At 38.3% G+C, this 8,213-nt stretch overlaps 1 protein-coding gene across 1 annotated transcript in view; it reads right to left on the reverse strand.

Moving 5' to 3' along the window:
- Window positions 1-1,060, reverse strand: part of serpini1 (serpin peptidase inhibitor, clade I (neuroserpin), member 1) — a 30,059-nt gene extending 28,999 nt beyond the window's left edge. Inside the window, exon 1 of the mRNA XM_014012834.1 lies at window positions 986-1,060. The gene's annotated coding sequence lies outside the window, so the exon portion shown is untranslated. The remainder of the gene's footprint in view (window positions 1-985) is intronic.
- Between the last annotated feature and the right edge of the window lie 7,153 nt (window positions 1,061-8,213).

Consider the following 8,213-nt stretch of genomic DNA (forward strand, 5'->3'; position numbering starts at 1 on the left):
CACACACACACACACACACACACACACACACACACACACACACACACTAGGCAAACAGCTGGTTATCAGCAGAGATTAGGCAGCGATTCAGAAGCATTTGAGATTTATTCATTGGGATTAGGATTAAAGAGGATACTTGTTTTGCTTTTTCTGAGTGTAAAATGGCAACTATAACCCTATATGAGGATTTCAGACATTAGGAGGTACAAACAGAAAGGAAGTGGCTAGATATGATGGGAAAAGTGAAAGAGGAACCACGTTTAAAATCACCTTTATAACCAACTTTCCTGATTTTAGAGAAGATTTTAGGAGGAAAAACACAAACTATATTAAAATGTGTGATTAAATTCAGCACTACTCATAGGATAATACGTGTGATGCATTTAAAACAAAACAAAAAAATAAAGATTTTTAACAATTATTTGATCAATATCTGTACACATCAACATATATTATCCTCAATGATCAAATGAGAACACACACCTAATATCAAGGAGTGTGTGTGTGTGTGTGTTTGGGTGGAGATTTACTAGAATCTACCTTAGTTTTTTTTTTTTTTTTTTTTTTCACACAAATTCACTCAATGCGTCTCTGGCTGCATTTCAAGGACAACAGCCACATCCCAGCCACTCAGATGATTTCAGAAGCAAAACAACAGGAAAAAGAAGCAAATCCATCGCGATGGAAATCAGAAATATCCTCGGGGTGGTGGACTCTCGTGGGCTTTAATTACACTCCTCCTTATTGAAAGCCCACACATGTTGATTACAGCATTGTGAATTCTTAAGTGTCAATAAATGCCCTAAAACAAACATCTCTACACATTCCCCACATTACCTACAACAATCCATTTCTAGCTGAGGGAAAACTTAATATTCTTATAAGCAAAAGCTGAACCGTTATGTTTTTGTTGCTCGGATATAAATGAATAAAAGCGACACGAGTGGAAAAACCACACGGAGACCAAAATAACACGGGGTCTTACCGTTAAAAGGGCGTAAGGTGGTGCTGGATGGACAGAGAGATACGACAGGTTTCACTGCTCTCATCCGCAGCTCGCTGCTTGTTAATTTGCCGCAGGCTCCGCCCACCTTCGCTTCCATTGGTCCAACAAAAATCCACCCAAAGAGTAAATAAGTGGGATGAAATAAGTCACCGTTTACGTTCTCTTGTTGGCATATGGAATTTGTCACACGGTAATCGTATAAAGACTAAATGAAAGCTAAAAAAATAGCTAAAAGGAGTAAAATGAGATAAAATAAGCAAGGAAGCTAAATGGAGCAAAGCTTTAAATAGAGTCAGCATTCACAATATTACTGTAGCAAAATGTTTTAAAAAATTAAATGAGCACAATTACATATTTTAGATATATGTACATATTTCAGAGCACTTCTGAAACAGGAATCTACATACAGAGAGAAACAAACTACAGTATTGATCAATAAAACACTAGTATCTGTTTGCAACTAAATTGTTAAACAATTTTATCTGTAAAATTTGTCCTTCAAATGTGTTTTGCTGTCCAGCCTAGTTGTATTTACAGCTTTCACCCCCATAACGTGGTTTAATAAAGAAATAAGCAAAACAGTTCAGCTGGAGCTTGTTAATAACACAAGCTAGAATTTGAAAGCGCACCAATCAGATACAAACACTGCAAAAAGTCAGTGGGCATGTTGTTTTCAACAAAATGGACGAAGAAAAGAAAGAGAGAAGATGAGAGGGACATTTAGGAAGTAGCTAGACCTACACAATGGAGGAGGCCTGACCTGACTGAACCATCGTTTGTGTGGGGGTGGATTCGACACACAACGAGGTTCTTATTTTTTTCTTATAAAGAAGGCTACAGCTTGTGATGTTGATGCAATGTTATGGCCAGCTCCAGTTGGACAAAAAGATGATGCCTAATTTAAAATTYGGGCTGCCCCCTGCAGTTACTGTAAATGTGTTGAACGTGGACAGTTTGTGTTTTACAGTATTTGTGTATACAGTTGTTTGCTTCTTGTAAGAAAACTGCCACATACTGCTTGGGGTCAGGCAGGAATACTCGTAGACTATGATGTTTGCAGATGACACTGTGATTTGTGGGGAGAACAGGGAACTGGTGGAAGAGAACTTGGTGAGGTGAAGGTATGCACTGTGGTAAATAGGTAAAGACAAGAGTCTGGGCAGAATAGAGGGGATGGAGAAAAGTTTCAGGAGTTGCAAACAAATGGTGGCAACTCAACCGGGAAAGACTCACACTAAGACGGACTGAAATAAAGTTTATTGACATGACTGGATTAGCAAGGTTTATAGACCTGAATGAAATCAGAGGTTGGCGCTCAGACCCCGGCAGAAGGTGTGAGTGCCGTGAGTTGCTATAAGCTCAAATGAGCTGCTCAGGATGAGGGGTAGGAGTCCCCCTCCCCGAGGGCCCAGCTCTGGTGGTGGTGGTCAGAGGAGGGGGAAGCCCTTGGGAGCCTGAAGATCAAGAGTGGAGGAGGAGTAGTGACATTCAGCTGGCGAGCAGACAGAGCGATTGGAGATGTCACCTTTATCCACTGACTGCCAGATGCTGATTGGATTATGATGTGGTGACTTGACGAAGCAGATGGTGTACATTAGTTTTCCAGAGCTGAACTTTTGTCTAGACTCCATAAACCAAAGGAAAGGTTTACAAGAGAGTAGTGAGACTAGCTGTGTTGTATGTATGTATACGGAGATGGTCCAGTGCAGGGACAGTTGGGACATTAGGTAGAAGAATGGTTAAAATTCAGCTGCCAGGAAAAAGATTTAAAAAAAAGAAGACCAAAGAGGAGATATATGGATGCAATTAGAGAGGACATGGAAGTAGATGGAGTGAGGACAGAGGATGCAGAGGACAACGTGAGATAGAGGACGAGGAAACAGCCGATAGAAGGAGAAATAACTAATGTGAAGTCCAGTTAGATATTTTGTTTTGTTGAGAGAAATGTGTCTCCATAGTTAGTCAACAAGCACAAAAGCAGGAGACTTTTAAATCACAATTTGTCATTGTACAAAGTAAAAGATACGAGGTTTAGCACTAAGTGCAAAGAGCACATAAATAATGCCTTCATAAAACTAACACCCCACTTTAAAGTATCTATTGAATTTGTTTAAAAGCACTGTTGAGAAGACTTACAAATAAATAATAAGAATGCTCAATTAGCTGCAGTTAGTGGGTTAATGTTTGCATTCAGTTATGGTTCAAGAATAAAAAAATCTTTTCGAGTTTGTAGACTTGATAAACCTGAGGGCGGGTTAAACAGAACTGTCTTTTACACTGTTCCTAGCTTTGAAAAGGAACATCCTGGTGGAAGAAGCAACAATTTATTAATACAGTAGATTGAGTATCATTATAATGTCTGCATGTTCATACACTGACAAAACAGTTATGCTTATTATTAGAGACACTAATCAAATGTTCAGTAAAATTTTCCCAGCCTCGCATTAAAAGGTGTACAATGTTGTTCAAAAACATGTCGGTGAAACATCCTGTTGTGGAGTGAATCTCACAACAATGTATCACATGTCTTGATGCTGATATGATTGATTGATTGATTGATTTTTATTTACAGTATTTAAGTGTCATGCCAATGACCACATTCATACCACAAAACCCACAAAAAATATCGTCATCACAATCAGAGACTCATCCAGGATACAGAACATGCTGTCTCAGGCTTTACAAACAAAAACAGCAAATGCAAAAATTTCTTTTTTATAAATCACCCTAAAATCTTTTCTTCAGAAAACCAAAATACATCTACATTATGTCTATTTATACTTTCAAATAAAGAAAATCTTAAATCACAATACAAAGGACAGTAGAGAATAAAATGATAATCATCTTCAACTACATTAAGATCACAAAGAACACAAATTCTTATATGTTATAAACTTATATGTATCACATATAAAATGTCTGTTATAGTATAGTGTTTCTGAGTTTGTTTTCATCTTCTCTGCTTACATTTTATATTCTTGAGTTCTTTCTTTCTTTTTTTCTTTCCTTCAGGCCTTTACGTAAAGTTTTCTTGTTGTCACACCTGGATCTCTTTCTGTAATCATCACACCTGCTGTTTTGACATAGTCCCTACATATGAAAACCCCATGGTTGCTTTTTGTTTTCTGTCAGACATTCTGGTTTGTTTTAGTTAAGTTTGTTCCACAAGACCCCCCGCCCCCCCATGCCCAAATAGTTAGCAGAAAACTAAAGAATTCCATGGTTAAATGTTTATATTCAGATCTAAAGATTTTTATGTGTTCATAAAAATCCTGGTCAGACCCCTAGGGTGGTTACTCTAACGTCAGCATTGGTATATGCCTGAAATGTTAAATATTATTCTTACATTGCTGAATGGAACCACATATAAAAATGTCAGCATATTAAATGACTAAAACTGATCACTATTAAAATACAAGGCTGAATCTAAAATTCAGTTAATCAGTTAGGAACTATTATAATAATAATGATAATGCATTAGTTTTATATAGCGCTTTTCGAGACCCTCAAAGACGCTTTACAATTTTTCATGCATCATTCATTCACACTCACATTCACACACTGATGGCAGTAAGCTACATTGTAGCCACAGCTGCCCTGGGGCAGACTGACAGAGGCGGGGCTGCCATGCTGCGCCACCGGCCCCTCTGACCACCATCAGCAGGCAAGGTGGGTGAAGTGTCTTGCCCAAGGACACAACGGCATGTAGGCACRGCGGGGAGTCGAACCTATCCTTTAGTTTATTATCTGTGAGTGAACTGCTGATCATTTACCAGATTAGATTATGTGATTCTGAAATAATGCATTTTGGGAGTCTGTGCCTTTTGTGGAGCAGATCAGAAGGTATCTACAAAGTCACATAAACTCATGGGGGAATTAATAAATTAAAATTGTCCTTTTTTAATTCTAGGTTTTTTACAAATAAAAGTATTAATGAAATTGTCTGGATCTTTCTAAAAACTGCAAAACCAAGTCAAAGTCGATTAGTGCATTAAAATACCTTTGATAGAATAAAATTGAGAAAAAAATTTAAAGGGTTCCATGAATAGTTGTAACATTAGACTTTATTTGATAAACATACATTTAAACTGTAAAATAGACTGCAAAAATACTGTAGGCTGTTTAGTTTTTATAAATTTTAAACAAAAAGTTTAAAAATACATTACACGGACAGAGCCATTTTATTTACACACAAAGCATTCTGGGTAAATGATGACGTGGATAAGTCATCGGTGTGAGCGAGCTATATCCACCCTGAAGGTTAATCTTGGACAATATCTGATGATCGACTCTTTTAAATGAAACCAGAGMGCGTTGACAGAGAGGAGAAGGTAGAAATGACTCAGCCTGTAACTGAAAATATAGATGGAGGACAACAGAGCTGCTTCATGGAAGAAGAACCTCAGCTTAGCCTGTTTGCCTTTGTGTTAGCATCGACTCTATATTTCCTTATATGTATTAGCTCGGTGCTAGCACGACGAACAAGCTAAACTGAGGTCCTCCATCCATATTTTCAGTTCCAGGCTGAGTCATTTCTACCTTCTCCTCTCTGTCAACGCTCTCTGGTTTMATTTAAAAGAGTCGATCATCAGATATTGTCCAAGATTAACCTTCAGGGTGGATATAGCTTGCTAGCAGCCTCATGCTGATGACCTATCCACGTCATCATTTACCCAGAATGCTTTGTGTGTAAATAAAATGGCCCTGTCTGTGTAATATATTTTTAAACTTTCAGTTAAAAAATGATAAAAACTGAACATCCTACAATATTTTTACAGTCTTTATTTTACAGTTAAAATATATGTTTATTAAATAAAGTCTAATTTTACAACTAATCATGGAACTCTTTAAGTAACCATAACATAAAAGCAGTAAATTTTGGGGATTCCAGCAGGGTGATGCCAACAAGCAGCAGCTGTGGCCTATTCCACTGATGAGCCCCTGGAGCATAAAGGTTTGAGGAGTTTGTTTTTCTCACTGCTGAAACATTGAATACAGTCTGGTTTTGTTGGGGACATCCACTGAGCAAACTGTAAAGCTTTACTAACTATTTTCACTAGTCCTGCCTTCTGAAAGGCTTCTACTTAATTACCCGTTTTCCTCTGTGCCTCCAGGTAGGCCTAACCCTGGAACTCTTGCCTGCTTACCTCCAGCCTGTGTCTGTCCTGCCACTCATCACCTCTGCCACACCAGCCTGGGATCCTCCATTTTCTCTGTGCAAACCAACAATCTGTGAAAACTGTTCCACATCTCAACTGTACCTCATAAAAGACTTGCTGTTCCCCGCAGCCTCTCCTTGCATTTCCTGCCTGAACATTCACTGTAAATAAATACCACTTACCATTTTGACAGTGTTTTGCGTCCTCTTGTTCTCCGTTCCCCTCTGGGAGTTTTACTAAAGCTGAACTAAAATAGCACAGAAGGAATTTGAAAATAAACTTGCACAATAAAAGTCAACATGTTGCTCAGGTCGAACCAAAAACCAGTAAAAATAAATGAGAATTAAGGAAGGATTTGAAGTAATCGATGGCCTGAGCAGCTCTTAATTGCAAAGGTTGGCTGTTCCACAGGATTTGGGCCACCTCAAAGTTTTAAGTCTGGGATTGTTGAAAACCAACTGATTAGTGGTGCTCGGGGCTCTGAAAGGGAGAGCAACAGCAGGGCTCTGATTAGACCATGTTTGACCATTGTGTATACGATGACTGGAGTAAGAACATCAGCACAAACGCCTCACACCAGCTGTCAGGCACGGTGGTGGAGGGCTGATGATTGGAGCTTGTTTTGAAGCCACAGGGTATCTCGCAGTCATTGAGTCGACCATGAACTCCTGTGGATACAAAAGTACTCTAGAGTCAAATCTAAAGTTGTGTTGTCTGACAGTGGAAGCTTGACCCAACGTGGGTCAGTCAGCAGGACAATGATCCTAAACAGCAGCCAATCTACAACAGAATAATACAATCATGAAAAATACAATCAAGGTGTTGTAATGGTCTAATAAAAGTCTAGACTTCAATCTGAATGAAATGTTGGCTCTTAAGAGAGCTGAGCAGAAACAAATGTCTTTAAGTCTCAATAAAGTAGATTGGACAAAAATTCTTCCACATTCATGTGAGACTGATAAAATCAGAAAACTTCAGAGGAGCAGACTTCTTTTTCGACACGCTACTTTTCCATTTTGGTTTATTTTGTTATTTAATAACAACAGCATTTACTCTGTTGTTTGCATATTTACAGTTAGATTTAAATGATTTTTATAATCTGGTAGATAAAGTCAGGGATAATACAAAAAAAAAAAATTGCAAAAGTGTGGACTTTTACTTTCCCCCTGTCTATAAGCTCTAGTCATATCTCAGTTTCACTAATCTTTTGGCTTTGCTGTTTCAGTGTATTTTTGGATAGCAGTAAGATGGTCTAAGATGATTGAATTCACTAAAGCAGAACTCGGGAGCTGAATTGTTGAGGAATCGTGTATTACCAAAGAATCACCTCGGGGGAATCCGATTTCACTTCTGAAGTTTACAAGGAAAATCCAGATGAAAGGACTTGACACGGTATCCCCCCATTCAATAGCTCCATGTTATTCTTTGATATGAATTTTTTTTCAGAAAGATCCAGGACCTCTGTTTGAGGTAAGCTGTATGTGTCACAGTCTCTGCTACTGGCTTATCTTGGTGCGTCCTGCGTATTACAAATTGCAACTTTAGAAAGTCAATTTATCAGCAGCACGCAGCTTGAGAGCAGCTTTTAGAAAAAAGGTAAAGTTTCCTTTAGGTTGTTTATTTATGTTTTGTGTCAGCCCGCTATCATACTTGAAGTGACTTTCCCCATACATTTTTAGTTTTTGAAACTATCAGAGGATGCAGYTTTGTAGCTTTGATAAGTGTTGTCTCAAATAACCTGGGCTGACAGCACAGCTTTGAATTAGATTTTTTTCCATACAGAAATAGAGCCCAGGTCTGTATTATGAGAAAAAAAAATGAGAGGATGAACTTCAAAATTTGATGATCTTGTCCTTTAATGTGRCATTGCTGCAGTTGTACACTGGGTCGCACTGTTTCTCCACAAATCAGCTGCACTTCCTGTTTCAGATGTTCCCTTGTTTCTGTCTGTAATTGAATTCCTTTTTCCCGACTACAGTGATTGATGGCAGTAATGAATTCACACACACACACACACACACACACACACACACACACACACACACACA

Source organism: Austrofundulus limnaeus, unplaced genomic scaffold, assembly GCF_001266775.1.
Source record: "Austrofundulus limnaeus strain Quisiro unplaced genomic scaffold, Austrofundulus_limnaeus-1.0 Scaffold95, whole genome shotgun sequence".
NCBI lineage: Eukaryota > Metazoa > Chordata > Actinopteri > Cyprinodontiformes > Rivulidae > Austrofundulus > Austrofundulus limnaeus.